We start from the raw sequence: 17,283 nt of genomic DNA on the forward strand, positions 1-17,283 counted from the left end.
AATCTAAATTTAAATTCATATACATATTCATATTTACATTTACATATAGCCTATGTTTAGTTTATCTCTATATCTGCGTGCACTCATTGATGCACATGTTAGATATAACAAACTGTTTATATATATATATATATATATATATATAATGTCATTGTTCTAGACTGCACTGAGTATTAATATGAATGTGTAAATTCAGCAGCAACGTTTGTGGGATGCTGATGATGTCCATTGTTTTTGTGTTTATTTTTATTTATTTTTTATTTTTTATTCATGTTGTCTTTAAGGTGGTCGCATGTCTATGGATGAACGACACTGCCTGCGGATGGGATGCTGCTTAGGCGGCTTATTGTGATTTACTTATTGTATCCACATAGTCCTGTTTAAACACCTCATACGTCACGGGTATCCGTGACAACGCTGGCGGCGTCCCAGTATGCGAGCAGTGCCGCGTCTCCATGGTAACGCTCCCAACAGCCTGCTCGGCGGTCCGCGTCACTTCCTCTTCCGGCAACAGCCGTGAATGCAGGGGGGAGTGGCGGAGAACTCCGTGGATGCTGGCGGGAATGCTGGAAATCTTTCATTGGTGGGGGTAAGGTATAAAGTTTATTCTGTGTTCACTTGTTGTTATACTGATGAAGGGGGACAACCCCGAAACGTTGATGATGTGATGATACATTAAAGCTTTATTGCTTTATTTTGCACGATTTACCACGTCTCTGAGTGCCGCTTCCTGTTTATTGCTGCATATATCTATATATATATATATATATAGCAGTGACTGATGGCGGCACTCTTTGGACTTAGGGGGTACTTCGCTGCGGTGAGAACGGGTCGGAACTGCTCATGCGTGGTGTACGCATTGCCCGGCGACGGGGGCGCACACAGCGAACAAAGAAGACGCAGCGCCGAACGCAAGAAGATTGACATCGGAGAGGCTTTCCGGGGGGCGGATCCACACCGTTGGATGTCGTTTTCGAGGAGTGATCGTCCGAACGCAGGCATGTCCAGGCAAATGGAGGGCGGATGTCTGACGTCAAAGCTGGGAGGAACGTCGCTGGATCCGTCGCACAGGGTAAGTATAACCAGCCTTACTCCTCAGCAGCACAAAACTTTTTTAGGTCAGCAGGGCTGCCCAAGCGAACGCAGCCCTGCTAAGCTAAAATACACTCCCCCATAGGCGTGGATTAGTTGATCGCACCAGCAGCAAAAAGTTGCTGGCTGCGTTCAACTCGGACTAACCACCTTAATACAGAAAGAATCACACACGACTAACAAGTCCTTTTTAGTCGAACATTTCAGTGTTGCCACTTTTAAGTGGCAACACCGAAACGTTGGACTAAGAAGGACTTGTTAGTCGTGTGATTCTTTCTGTATTAAATCACTGCTGTACTATGGGTGTTCGTCACTGAGGAGAGCACCTTGGCAGGTATTAAATGTACAATTGGAGTGCCGGCCTGCTTTCTCTCTGTATATATGTGTATATATACCTGTGATTATATAATTTATCTGCCTGCCTCTTTATTAGGGGCCCCACTGTCTGTAGTGCTCCGGGCCCCCCATTGCCTTAATCCGTCTCTGCCTGGGCCCCCGCCTTAATCCGGCTCTGGGGAGGAAGGTGGGATTGCCAAGCAAAGGAACAAAGTTGAGTTTTCACTCAGTTTGGAATGCCCCAGTTTATGGTCAATGATGTAGCTTAACATGGGAGTGTGGCATCTCTTAAACATTGCTTTTGCTGAGCAGTCTATTCAGCTAAGTTATATTTTGAAGTCCCATAAATTCTTTCTCTGTTTGTGTGTGTTAAAACTGTTGATTTTGATATTGTGTGCACCTAGACATGTTCGTTTTGTAGCTGTGCTTTGCTATATTTTGAATACACAAGGGTGCGTAAATGTAGTTTTTGGTTAATAACCACGCCCATAATGTAATAAAATTATTGCAGGGAGGACATGTACACCATAGGTGCAATCACTCCTTTACAAAGATGATATTAATGATGATGAAAGTGGTACTGGTTAGATATGTGTTGATAGCTGGAGACTAAAAATGATAAATACATATGAGAAATAAATTACAGTATTTACCACCCATTTTTTTTTATCCTAGCTGCTTGAACATAGCTGGCAGTGGTGCATTTTGGAACCATTGTGCATGCGCACTGTTTTGTTTTTTTAATGGGGATTCCTCTGATTTTATGATTTTTTTTCCCACTTGGAAAAGTATTAAATATTTAATAAGACAAATTTGCGGAGGGATGCACACTGCCCATGTTTACTAATTTATTTATTATTTTGAATAGTTTACTTTACACAGAAATTGTTTTGTCTTAGTAAAAGTATATACAGTAACAAGATCAGGGCGGCCCCTGCTGGCTGCTGTTGCCTGGTCCTGTGTCCCATTGAGTGCTGCCACTGCACCCACATCTCCCTCCCACTCCTAGTACTCTGCTCCTTATACAGAGTTACTCAAAATGATGTGACTGTGTAGTAGCATAATGTTAGGAGCTTGCACTGTTATTAAGGCCAGCCAGGACGCTGCAGAGGAGTGGGCGTCATAGACAGCAGACTCAGCAAAGCAGTGAGTGGCTCTCAGCTGAATCCTGCCGGAGCCTGCCCACCACCTTGTGACTGAACCCGGCCAGGGTGAGTAAGCTGGGACTGACTCTCCAAGGCAGGGTGAGGGAGGCACAGGGGCTGCTATTGTTGTAAGGGGCATTACTTTGTGTGGCATAATGTAAGGGGCATTATTGTGTGTGACATAACATGTTTTGAGGGGAATTATTGTGTGTTGCATAATGTATTGTAAGGGGCATTATTGTGTGTGGCATAACAGGTTGTTAGGAGCATTTTTGTGTGTGGCATAACATGTTGTATGGGACATTTTTGTGTATGGCATAATTTTTTTTTCTGTTTGGGTCAGTGCATTTTATTTTTTCCTGTGGTGGCCAGTGCCTGGGCGTGCAGGGTGCAAAACTGGGGTGTATGAATGTCTTTTCCTGCAAGACCATGCCCCTTTCAGTGAGAACTGTCAAAGTCAGAAAAATATCACGCTGCACATTGCCATATATGCACTTCATGCGTGTGCACGCTGCATATTTAATCAAAATAATGTATTTTATAAGTTAATATTCCCCTGAGTTCAACAGGTATCAGTGGGTCTCAAGATGGCTCTTTGACCTTAGAGATTCCCCAAACAATAGCTTTCATGTTGGGAGGGCTTCACATGTTCTTATGCATAGTTAAGCACAGGGATAGTAATTGAAGATTAATTGTATTCCGAATAAATTACACTAAGCTTTGAGACTCAATGAAGAGGGCTAACACCTGTGTTTACGAATGGGGCTGGTTTTGTCTCCAGAAGAATGATTGCTGAGATGTCATTGTCTCAACTGAAAGTGGACACTGAGAATACCGAACAAAACCCAGAGACAGGGGTTGTTTTGTATTCGCCAAACAATAGCTTTCCACAAGACAGGAATGTGTTAGTCATCACCCAACGTTTTGCATTACCAAGATCACATGCTCAGCTCATTGATACAGCTAGCCCACATGCTGTGAAAGACACACACTTCCTGTGGTTGACACCCCCCCACAGCTGGAATGCAGGTATGATATATCCACTGGAAATCACAGGGCACACTCACTCACACAGCTACCTAGCACCCAGAAGCATGGCTGGCTCATCACCAGGACTGACCTCCTTACGAAGGCTAAGTATTGAATTCACATGGCTTAATGGCATAGAATAGTTTAAATATGTGTTTGTGGTAAAGTAGTTGTGAAATGATTGGCATAGAATAGTTAGTTTGGAGATACAAATGGCTTAAGGATGCTTGATGCTTGTGCAGTTGTGTGATTGTTGGGTGTTGGGATGATACTCTATGAAATCTGTAATGAATTGGAACAGTAGACAATCTGTAGCATAGCATCTCTGGTATACATTTATGGATGGTGATTTATAACAGATTATAGTAGTTTTACATGATACATCTTGCTGAAGGTTAGAAGTCAAAACATACTTCCTTTTGTTACTGTAGTCATGTGCTTGTAGCAATAGCAGGCAGATACTTGTGGGTACCTGGTGATCTGGTCTTGTGATGGCTCATATGCTCTGGTTATTGAGATACTGTGTTGGCTTGAAATTGTGAAAGGTGATTTAGATGGTTTGGAATTGTAAAATCAGAACATATGCATTATATTGAAGCTTAGACATTTTGGAATATAGTGGAGTCTTATGTCTTCTGCTATGTGATTATGGTAAAGCAAAGAATGCCATGTGTTTGGACTTGCAAATCTAAAATGGCTGCTAGCATTCCCTTTTAAATCATATGTTACAGACTTTGGAATCATGGGAGTTTTTCCCAAAATGGAGTCTAGCTTCTGTCCCATGCGGTATTGTAGGGACCATTGTGTTGTTGCTGTGTGTTGTGTATATAGAGACAGCCAGCCTGGGTGAGCACAAGTTTCTCAACAGAAAGGTTCTCAACATTGACTAACTGCGCAGCGATCGCTCCCACATGTGTAAATTCTCTGCAGACATATTTATCTCCTATTAATGTTGTAAGCCATCTCTCTCTCCTTCCCCCCTTTAAATGTAATTGTATCTGTATTGTATTTTATGTGTAGTGATTCGGTTAGGTATTTTATGTTATCTTGGTAGTGTATAACTTGTATTGTATTATTCTTTTGCAATTGAACGTTCATTCTCTTCCTTAAAAGTGTTGTGACCTTAGACCGGTATTAGAGTGTTTATTATATTGCTAAAGGGTTCTCAGAGCGTCACATACGCTCATACAGCTTTTAAACTAACAAGGTTACACTGTGTTGCATTTACACCTTATCACTGCACAAGGGTTTACAGTATAAGTACATTGTATATGGTATAGTTATAAAGGTTTAACACTGTGAGCGTCAGCGCCGCTTGTGATCTCCTCGTAGTCCCGAGCGTCCGATACGCTGATAGCGTATCATTACGTTAGTCGGCAGCCTATAGCGTGCTTGCCTTTACGCTCTAAGCCGTGAGCGAACGTGCCGCTCGTGCGTCTCATCCACGGCTAAGCGTTCGTTACGCTACGTGCGTACTCTTATGGTATTCCATACGCCAATTGCGTACTGTGTTCTTTAACCTTTTAGAGTGTTTTATACAAGGTATACTATAGGTATTGTCAATTGAGGGCTCCTCCGGTCTTCACATATCTGCACTAGGTAACTTTAGCAGACATTATCGATCAGCAAAAGACGGGAAGGTGCTATCCCTCGCAGTGCTGACCAGATAAGCGTCTGCTTCACTTAGTAAGGAGTGCTGAGGGAATCTGGAACCGGAAGGTAGGAACAGTACGTTATTGTCTTTGTAAATCTGGTTTTTATTTCTATTTGGTGCCAACTACACACGCAGATTGGATGGTGTCTGTTTAAATAGGTTTAAAAATTATTTTTAATCGCTCTGCATAGCGTGATAACTAAAAGGAGCTGGCATGATGATTTTCTTTGTGACAAAAGGTCTGTCCCCCATTTTGTGTAAACCTCATGGATGTGGAAGGGGGAGGAGCAGCGGCCATTTTGGGAAGGTCAAAAAAATTTTTTTTCTAAAATGGCTGATTTTCAGGAAATAATCAGCCATCCATTGTCAAAAAGAAATCATCATTTAATGAGTTTTTTTTTTAATGCATTAGTTTAGTCCATATCATAGTCAATCATAAGTGGTTCAGATAGAGTTTAATAAAAAAATAATAATACATTAAATATTTGATTTAAGAAATACACAAATAAAACAAAGTAGTTTTTTTTTTTTTGGTCACTGTCTCTCTTCAAGAACCTGTTTTCACTCTGCTACTTGTAGGATGGCCATTGAAATGCAAATGAACCTGTGTGACTGTTTTTTTTTTTTATTTCTCCAAGCAGTAAAGAGAATCACCCTCACACACACAGTCAAGGGCACATTCATATGCAAATTAGAGAAGTGAATGGGTCTCATAGACGTAATATCTATATGTGTGTGACATCAATGTATGTTCTACAGGATAGCTATACAATGAGAATCATACCATTGCAAGCAGTGATTATTAGATTAATTTAGAATTGCATGTTCATCTGTGTATTTTCACATCTCATTCTCCTGATTGCCACATACCATTGGTAAAGCGCTGAGACATTTGTTGTTATTAATAGTTAAAAGATAAAAAGTAATATTTAAGGGTATAATTGTAAAAGGGACGCACACAGTCTCGCCTAAGAATACAAGGGAGATTTGGGTGGTGTATAGTGAATGATTACAGTTAAAGATCATTCACATTGATAAACGTGTAGTGTGTTACTGTGAACGTACTTGGTCTGTGTACACGTGTCCTTACAAGGACAGAGCGTACGCGACGCAAGGGTCGACGCACGGAGCGTATGGACACGCCCACATAATACAAACCGCACGATAGTATTGTTCTAGTAGGTGATAAGGAAGTAACGCGAAAATAACACAAATCTATCTCAAATCCAAAAGTTTAAAGTTAAAAGAAAAACCTTCTCTATTGCAATTCTTCTGGGTTAGGCTAATACTGAATGAAAGGATTTCTGCGCAGAAATAAAAAATTAAAGTGTACATGTGGTAAGAGTGTGTGTAGAGATAAGATTTCTCTCTTTTATTACGGAAGCGGGAACCATAGGCCAGTAGAAAGAGATACACCAGCGAGAGTGATATCGTGGGGTGGCTTGGGAGGCGTCCCTTGTTAGACTCGACACATTAATGAGCAGTAGAGTCTGCTGTACATAACAGACCAGAAGGTCACAGACCAGGAGGTCACGGACCAGGAGGTCACAGAACAAGAGGTTCAGGTACAGCAGACTAGAAGTAGAGAAGCACAACCGAAGAGGGGTTGGTGCGAGACCCATATAGGCCAAAGAAGCCCAGGCTGAAGGAATTTGCAGCCGAAATTTTCAATTCCGCTGATCGTTCCGCACATAAGATTAGTTGCTTGTGTGCAGATACGATTGTACCGCATGTGATTGTGTGTATTAGCGTGTCTTGAATTCAGAAGAACGCTACTTGCACATTGTTAACGTGATTTGTGTAATTTTTTTTATATTAAGGGAAGTAGCCTGATCACTCAGGGACATTCCAACAACCGATACTTGCTGGGGACTGGAAGGTCCAACACGCTCCAGTAAATAAAGGTTCATAGGGGCCCTAGGTTGGGTACAGCAGCTCTGGGAACAGTGATTGCAGTACTGGCCAACGTGGGCGGAGTTAAGTGGGCGGACCTCGTTGCAAAACCCCCACCGCAGCCTTACCCCGGACATTTTGGTTTTCTGTGAGGGTTGCCGGAGACCCTGATTGGAAGTCAGAGGAGTGAAAGCAACGCCTGCAGAGATGGGGGCCGCTTGTTCAGGTAAGGGGCGATCAACCCTGGTTCAGGTTGATTTGAAACCGATCAATCAGGTCAGCAAGGTCATGTGTGAGAAATCAGACCAAGATGGTCATCACACAGAAATATTATGCAATGAATGGGAAGGGATGACTGTGCATGACGGGGAGGAGTTTTCCCGGGTAGGTACTTTTAACCCAGAAGTGTTACAAAACTTAAAGAGAAGAGTTTGCCTGATTAAATCTGCAAAAAGGCGTATTAGACATTATGATTATTTAAAATTGTGGCAACAGGAAAGTGAAATGCAAAGAAATTTAACTTACATATCTGACTCTCATCTTGGGAAGAGAGACATGGCAATGGAGAGGATTATGGCTGCAGAGAATGGCGCGATGGTGTACGATAAAAAATGCACTTAATAACTGTATTAAGAATGAAAGTAACAAATGTAATAATGTTTATAAAAATGAAAGTGTCAAAATTACAAATGTTAACCTGTCCAAGTCGCACCCCATGTTAAACTCCCCTCAGGATTACCAGCGAGAAGGTGAAACCAACACGATGTCAACACTCTACCCAGCAGTCATCATACGAGACACCCAGAGGGACACGGCCAAGTTGGTAAAGGCAATAGCAGAACCCCCTAACGGAGGGTCAGGTGAGGTCGTGTCAACAGGTAAGTACGGTATTGTATGTTACTCACAGACAAATGCATCTTACACCAAAGAGTTAACACAAAATAGCATAATGGAACAAAATCCTGTCAGGGTGAACACAATATATTAAAACAAATGTACACTACAGGAAAGTAGCAGTTTAGGTGTTAATAAATGGTTTAAAGGAAGTATTAAGAACGAGTATACAAGCCTCTCTACCTAACTGGAGAAATAACTCAGTAACTGCATTAAGGAACTACGCTGTTGGGCATGAGCAAAACATCATCAAGCACAGGGAAACAAAGAAGCCCCAGATCCCTGTGGGTAAGTCAAAGGTGAAAAGGTGTTATAATTGCCAGAAGGAAGGTCATTTTGCAAGAGATTGTAGATCAAGAAGTAGACCAAATTCATATAAACCCCCTAGACAAAGATATGAGCAAAGTTATGACACACCAAATTGTAATCAGAGATCACATAGGAAGGAGTTTGGGCCGCACCTGTAACATGCAATCAGGAAAGGTGATCATTAGGACTGATAGTAAGCCTGAGGTTACAGTTAATGAAATGGGAGGTCAGTTCCTTGCAGGCACAAGGACGGCCGGGTAGACGTTGTAATTTATCTGTAAATGTTCTTTTCCCCATCTCTGATGTTCATCGGCAGGACCCAAATATCACATAGCTATTTGGTCCTTGCAGAAGTCTACCAAACCCCAGTATGACCTACCAGCATCGATGTATCCTGGCCAGATACAAAGGGTAGGTATGGAAATACTGGTGGGAGAGACTATGCAAGGATACCATTGGACATGTAGATGTGACAGCCTGATGGTGAATGGAAGATCTGACAATGTTTTTTTTTCTCTCCTGAAAAAATGTTTGAAAAATGTTTTTTTTTTTCTGTTGTTGTTTATTGTTCATTTATGTGATGCATATATATATGAACGGTTCTCTCTCTCTCGTTGTTTTTTTTTTTTTTCTCTCTCTCTTCTTTCTCATGTTCTCATAACGTTACAGATGGTATGTCACACATTAGTTGGACAAATGGTAATGCAAGATTTATTCTCCTTACAGAAAGAGCGCTGAGCTAGAAGAAATATTGTATCACCAGAATGTTTAGAAGACTGAGAGACAGCACCTTTGAGATGACAGCAGAACAAGAAGAACAACAAGACTAGAGAACTAATTATCGTAACAAGTTTCTCTCCCCCTCAAACTGTTTTCCTGTACCCCCATTACAAATTTCTCCTTTCTCCTCCTGTAAGATGGACTCGCCTCAAGAGACTGTGATCCGTGTTTTCATGTCGACCCTGATGTTGATCAGAGCAGTCTGTTTCGGTGAGAGTACCAGTGAGGTCGAGAAAGGATCCAGAAAGGTTCTGATGACAAAGATGGAGGCGTAGATTTCCAAGAACAACATAATCACCAAGCAAAGGCGAGTATCAGAAAACGATCTGGTAGCATTGACCATAGAAGGAATTGTGAAGGATTGTTAGCTGAAGAAAATTGTATCTGTAGGCATTGTGATAACTTAGTTGAGGATGGGTGCATCAAGAAATGTCAGTCCAGTTTTAACATTAACATGGACCGGCATCCATTGGGTGACTATCACTCATTAGTGGGTAAGGTGTTAAACCAAACAGACTGTTGGGTATGCTCTCAAGTACCTCAAGGCCATAGCAAATCAGGATTAGTACCATTCCCTTTAACTATAGGAGAGGTACTTGAGTTAAGTGGTGGGAGACCGGTGGACAAGAGGTTTAATATCTCTAGTCCTCCTAGTTTGAAGCTCCACCAATATCATGTGGATAGGTCATTAGTGTGTTTTAACATTTACAATCCCCGAAAGCCGGGAAATTGGGAAGTGTCATGGAATAACAAAACCTTGACCTTTTCATATAGAGCCGATAGAATGCCTACAGATACAGAGCTCATACGCCACATAGCCGATAGTGGAAAATATTTCCGATATAGGTATACCCTAGGAAGTAGGATCATGAGAGTTGGAGAAGTATCACCAGGATACTGTGCACATATCATACAATCGGATACGTGTACCAGACAGATGGGAGAATTAGGGTTAGGAGAGTCCACATGGAAAATGTGTAACATGGTAATGACATGTTCAGTCCCATATGTTCTCCCCGATGATGCATATTTCATATGCGGGAGAAAGGCGTATGAGCGGCTTGCCCCAAACTCAGAGGGATTATATTATATTGAAAAAGTACCGCCTGAAGTAATGACTGTATCGCATAACAAAATTGATTTGACTTACGACCCAACCATTGAAACCACGCTGTGAAAAAAGGTGATTCCACGACCTGTTTCTTTCACCCGTTTCTCCTTTGTTTTCCTCCAAGGTACAAGGACTCGCTTGGAAGAAGAATTTGACAACCTTTTACACAGACAACTGATGGACTATGCCATAGACCCCCCATATCCCTAGTGACTTTAATTTTACGCTAGCCCAACACTTTTTTGTAAGTCTATGGACATTGAGAAAGCTTTTTGCTTGCATTTTGGCAAAAGCCCAAAGAGACTACAGTCAACATGTACATCAAGACAAGACACCAGACAAGACTTCAATCAACAAATGTATATTAAACTCACATAGTTTATGACTGCATTTACCATAATTGCTCCTTATCTTCATTTCTACAACCTTCAGGTAATGACACACATAGTCGATAGGGAATACAGGCACAGATATCAGCACTCACATATCCCCCCATTCATGTATCATCAACTAAAATGTGCTCCCCCATTTTGTTGCAACCAAAAGCCGAAAAGAGCTCGGTAAAGTTTGACAGCCCATCCACAGACCCTTAATACGGGATAAGAAGGAATTCAAATGTATACTTCGCAATACCTCGAAGCTTGATTTTAAAACACGTACGGCACGATGATACATGACCCCCCAAACATGGATTCATACACACATGCTTCTGCTATCTCACTAGGTCATACCCTTTTCCCACCTTCTTCTCTCCTCCCTTACCCAATCATAGAAATGTATTTACATATGACATATATTTTTCTCTTTTTGAAATGTTTTAGGAAGTGGCAGTTATTGGTGACTGCCAAAGGGTGGACTGTCAAAGTCAGAAAAATATCACGCTGCACGTTGCCATATATGCACTTCATGCGTGTGCACGCTGCATATTTAATCAAAATAATGTATTTTATAAGTTAATATTCCCCTGAGTTCAACAGGTATCAGTGGGTCTCAAGATGGCTCTTTGACCTTAGAGATTCCCCAAACAATAGCTTTCATGTTGGGAGGGCTTCACATGTTCTTATGCATAGTTAAGCACAGGAATAGTAATTGAAGATTAATTGTATTCCGAATAAATTACACTAAGCTTTGAGACTCAATGAAGAGGGCTAACACCTGTGTTTACGAATGGGGCTGGTTTTGTCTCCAGTAGAATGATTGCTGAGATGTCATTGTCTCAACTGAAAGTGGACATTGAGAATACCGAACAAAACCCAGAGACAGGGGTTGTTTTGTATTCGCCAAACAATAGCTTTCCACAAGACAGGAATGTGTTAGTCATCACCCAACGTTTTGCATAACCAAGATCACATGCTCAGCTCATTGATACAGCTAGCCCACATGCTGTGAAAGACACACACTTCCTGTGGTTGACACACCCCCACAGCTGGAATGCAGGTATGATATATCCACTGGAAATCACAGGGCACACTCACTCACACAGCTACCTAGCACCCAGAAGTATGGCTGGCTCATCACCAGGACTGACCTCCTTACGAAGGCTAAGTATTGAATTCACATGGCTTAATGGCATAGAATAGTTTAAATATGTGTTTGTGGTAAAGTAGTTGTGAAATGATTGGCATAGAATAGTTAGTTTGGAGATACAAATGGCTTAAGGTTAATGATGCTTGTGCAGTTGTGTGATTGTTGGGTGTTGGGATGATACTCCATGAAATCTGTAATGAATTGGAACAGTAGACAATCTGTAGCATAGCATCTCTGGTATACATTTATGGATGGTGATTTATAACAGATTATAGTAGTTTTACATGATACATCTTGCTGAAGGTTAGAAGTCAAAACATACTTCCTTTTGTTACTGTAGTCATGTGCTTGTAGCAATAGCAGGCAGATACTTGTGGGTACCTGGTGATCTGGTCTTGTGATGGCTCATATGCTCTGGTTATTGAGATACTGTGTTGGCTTGAAATTGTGAAAGGTGATTTAGATGGTTTGGAATTGTAAAATCAGAACATATGCATTATATTGAAGCTTAGACATTTTGGAATATAGTGGAGTCTTATGTCTTCTGCTATGTGATTATGGTAAAGCAAAGAATGCCATGTGTTTGGACTTGCAAATCTAAAATGGCTGCTAGCATTCCCTTTTAAATCATATGTTACAGACTTTGGAATCATGGGAGTTTTTCCAAAAATGGAGTCTAGCTTCTGTCCCAAGCGGTATTGTAGGGACCATTGTGTTGTTGCTGTGTGTTGTGTATATACGGACAGCCAGCCTTGGTGAGCACAAGTTTCTCAACAGAAAGGTTCTCAACATTGACTAACTGCGCAGCGATCGCTCCCACATGTGTAAATTCTCTGCAGACATATTTATCTCCTATTAATGTTGTAAGCCATCTCTCTCTCCTTCCCCCCTTTAAATGTAATTGTATCTGTATTGTATTTTATGTGTAGTGATTCGGTTAGGTATTTTATGTTATCTTGGTAGTGTATAACTTGTATTGTATTATTCTTTTGCAATTGAACGTTCATTCTCTTCCTTAAAGGTGTTGTGACCTTAGACCGGTATTAGAGTGTTTATTATATTGCTAAAGGGTTCTCAGAGCGTCACATACGCTCATACAGCTTTTAAACTAACAAGGTTACACTGTGTTGCATTTACACCTTATCACTGCACAAGGGTTTACAGTATAAGTACATTGTATATGGTATAGTTATAAAGGTTTAACACTGTGAGCGTCAGCGCCGCTTGTGATCTCCTCGTGGTCCCGAGCGTCCGATACGCTGATAGCGTATCATTACGTTAGTCGGCAGCCTATAGCGTGCTTGCCTTTACGCTCTAAGCCGTGAGCGAACGTGCCGCTCGTGCGTCTCATCCACGGCTAAGCGTTCGTTACGCTACGTGCGTACTCTTATGGTATTCCATACGCCAATTGCGTACTGTGTTCTTTAACCTTTTAGAGTGTTTTATACAAGGTATACTATAGGTATTGTCAGAACATATCCCCTTCAGTGAGGCCACACCCCTTTTACACATGTGTGTCTTCAGATCATGCAAATATTTCTCTCTTTGAAATATCGTGGGGGTGGGGGAGAAGGGGGACTATCTTTACTTTTTGCACTGGGAGCCATATAGTCTACAAACAGGATGCAGTTAGGTGACCGGCGGTCGGGATTGTAGGGGTTGGGGTTGGGTGACCAGCGGTCAGGATCCCAGCGGTCAGCATATCGATGCCAGGATCCCGGCAGGGGGGGGCAGGGCTATTACACCCATAAAGTGGGAATATAACCAGCGGCAAGCACAGCGTTTTGTTCACCCCCCTGCCGGCATACTGGCAGGGGGATCCCGGCGTCGGTATGTTGACCGCAGGGATCCTGACTGCTGGTCACCCAACCCCAACCCCTACAATCCCGACCGCCGGTCACCTAACTGCATCCTGTTTGTAGACTATATGGCTCCCAGTGCAAAAAGTAAAAATAGTCCCCCTTCTCCCCCACCCCCACGATATTTGGTAATGATAACCCCTACAAACGTTTCCAAAATCAAGTCAATTTCATAATGGGAATGGTTTTATATGGCAATAAGCTCCTCAAAAAATGTAATCTATCTACCCCTGTATCTTATTATAGTCAGCTAACACTGCAAAATAATCATCATTATCATAATTTATTTATTTATGAGGTACCACAGATTCTGCACCACCTTACAATCAGCAATAAACAAAATAGAACAATTTTGCATGGAAGCATGTCGGATAGATCAAACATATAGGAGCAAGAGAACAAACACTGGCATCAGTATAAAAAAAAATACAAGATGAGATTACATTAGAAGACACAAAGGAACATTTATAGAAACCTTTCCATGTGGACAACTACTGTTGGCTGAGGACAGGATACAGAAAGAGAGCCCTGCTTGTGAGAGCCAACAGTAGAGGAGCGGGGGAACAAATATGATAAATGAAGTGATGGAAAACATATGGGTGGGGCAGGTGTAGCATGAGAAGTAAGTTGACTTACTCTAGGATGAGGCTGATTGTTAGTTATAAGGAAGTACTAGAAATTAAAAATAAAATATAGTGCACCTACTTCACCCTGTCATTTTCCTCCTGTCCAACTGGTCACTTTGCCTATGAAACCTTCTGCTCCTTTTGCAAATACTGCTATCTTGCTCTGCAAACCTACATTATGTCTCCCTGTAAATATCTAATTGAATTGGCATAAATAAAGGTTTGCAGTTTGTCCAAAATTGCATTTGAACTCTAAATCAACTAAAAGGCGAAAACCTCTAAAATCACTGGGCAAAACTGTAACATCTAACCCAACCTCATTTCACTTTAAAACCATCCCTTTCAATAAGATAATTTTTGTTTTTCAACTTAAATACAGTATGGCTAGTTTAGATTTATTTATGTCTTACATTGATTATTAGAGTGCAACATCCCACCTCCCTCACTTTCTCCACCTTTGAGGTCCACACTATCCGCCTCTTCTACCCCATGCACCTCCATGTGGCAGTGATCTACCGCCCCGCTGGCCGCTGTTCACCTTTCCTTGACAACTTTGCTGCCTGGCTTCCCCACTTTCTCTCCTCCGACCTCCCCTCTATCATCCTCGGTGACTTTAACATCCTATCGACATCACTAATGCAGCTTCCTCTAATCTTCTTGCCCTTTCCTCCTCCTTTGGACTTTCTCAATGGTCCTCCAACCCTACTCACAATCTCAGTCACTCCCTTGACCATGTCTTCACCCACCGATGTGATCTCTCTGATTTCTCTAACTGTTCCTTCCCTCTGACCACAATCTGCTTTCTTTCGCCCTCTCATCTTCCTCTCTCCGCTCCACGCCCAGACCCACCATCACCAGACGCAATCTCGGGTCTCTCAACCCCACTATCCTGTCCTCCCTCGAGACCTTCCTCTTTCCTCTTTCCACTATGACTTGTTCCAACCAGGCAGCTTCCTTCTATAACTCTTCCCTTACCGCTGCTCTCGACTCTGTGGCCCCCCTCTCCTCTGTCCCCCTCCGCCGCTCCAAACCCCAACCCTGGCCCACCAAACTTACACGATTCCTACAAAAATGTTCATGCTCCGCAGAACGCTCCTGGAGGAGATCCCACTCTCTGGTGGACTTCCTCCATTTCAAGTTTATCCTCTCCTCCTATAGCTCTGCTCTTTCTCTTGCCAAGCAATCCTTTTTCCAAGCACTCATCTCTTCTCAGTCCTCCAGTCCGAGCCGACTCTTTGAAACTTTCAACACTCTCCTTCACCCCCCTCCTCCTTCCCTCCCCTCCTTCCTCACTGCCACTGACTTTGCCTTCTTCTTTATCTCCAAAATTGAGGATATTCAAAATTACCTCTCCTCCCATCACCCCTCTTCTGCCACCCTGCCCCCACCAACCCTCCCCTCCATCTATCCCACCCTGTCCTGCTTCCGTCCCACCTCAGGCAAGGAAGTCCACTCCTTCATCTTATCCTCCCCCTCCTCAACCTGCCCCTTGGACCCCCTCCCCTCCCATCTTTTCCGCTCCCTCCCCTCCACTGCCTGCTCCCACCTTGCTCACCTCTTTAACCTATCGCTCTCTACTGGCATCTTTCCCTCACCATTCAAACATGCTCTGGTGTTCCCTATTCTCAAAAAACAACAACCTCGACCCTTCATCACTCACTAGCTACGCACCATCTTCCTTCTCCCTTTCGCCTTGAACGACTGGTCTACAGCCATCTCACAAGCTACCTCTCTGACCACTCCATCCTTGATCCACTACAATCTGGCTTTCGCCCACTCCACTCCACCGAGACTGCCCTGGTGAAAGTCACCAATGAACTGCTTTCGGCCAAATACAAGGGCCACTTCTCTTTGCTCATCCTTCTGGACCTCTCTGCTGCCTTTGACACCGTGGATGACCCTCTCCTTCTCCGCACACTCCAAAGTGTTGGCCTCTCTAGCACCGTCCTTGACTGGTTTACCTCATACCTCACTAACCGCTCCTTCTCTGTGTCTGCCTCCAGAACCCTTCCATCCTTCCTGTTGGTGTCCTCAGGGTTCTGTCCTAGGCCCCTTCTGTTCTCCCTGTACACCTCTTCCCTGGGTGCGCTCATTAACTCCTTTGGCCTTCAATACCACCTCTATGCTGATGACAAACAACTCTACCTCTCCTCTCCTGATCTGTCCCCCTCTGTCCTCTCTCAGGTCTCCAGCTGCCTCTCTGCCATCTCCTCCTGGATGTCTGAGCGCTCTCTGAAGCTCAACATGGACAAAACTGAACTCATTATCTTTCCCCCAGCCAGAGCAACACCCCCTACAAATATCTCTATCACTGTTGACAACACTCATCTCCCCCGTTCCCCAACTCCGCTGCCTGGGCGTCACTCTTGATTCCTCCCTCTCTTTTGCTCCCTACATCCAAGCTCTGGTGCAGTCTTGTTGGTTCCAGGCCATTTCTCTCCCAGAGTGCAACTAAACTTATCATCCACTCACTGGTCATCTCGCGACTCGACTACTGCAATGTTGTCCTCACTGGCCTCCCTTGTTCCCACCTCACTCCCCTCCAATCTGTCCTCAACTCCGCAGCTAGGCTCATCTTCCTCTCCCGCCGCTCCACTTCTGCCACTCCCCTTTGACAAAATCTACACCGGCTCCCATTCCCCTACAGAATCCTCTTCAAACTCCTCACCCTCACATACAAGGCCATCTCTAATTCCACTGCTCCCTACATCTCCCATCTCATCTCCCTTCATACTCCCTCCCGCCCACTACGGTCGGCTGATGAACGTCGCCTCTCCTCTGCCTTGGTCACTGCTTCCCATATACGAGTTCAGGATTTTGCCCGTGCTGCACCCCTTCAGTGGAACGCACTCCCCCACTCTATTAGACTCTCCCCAACCTTGCAAAGCTTCAAACGGGCACTGAAAACCCACCTATTTATCAAAGCGTACCCCTCCAATGCATAAACTAGTCCTTAGGCTGCTCCTCCATCCCCCTGCCCCATGCCTTGAACATCTCTGCTTTGCTTGCATACCGCCATAAGGCTTCC

Source organism: Pseudophryne corroboree, chromosome 4, assembly GCF_028390025.1.
Source record: "Pseudophryne corroboree isolate aPseCor3 chromosome 4, aPseCor3.hap2, whole genome shotgun sequence".
NCBI lineage: Eukaryota > Metazoa > Chordata > Amphibia > Anura > Myobatrachidae > Pseudophryne > Pseudophryne corroboree.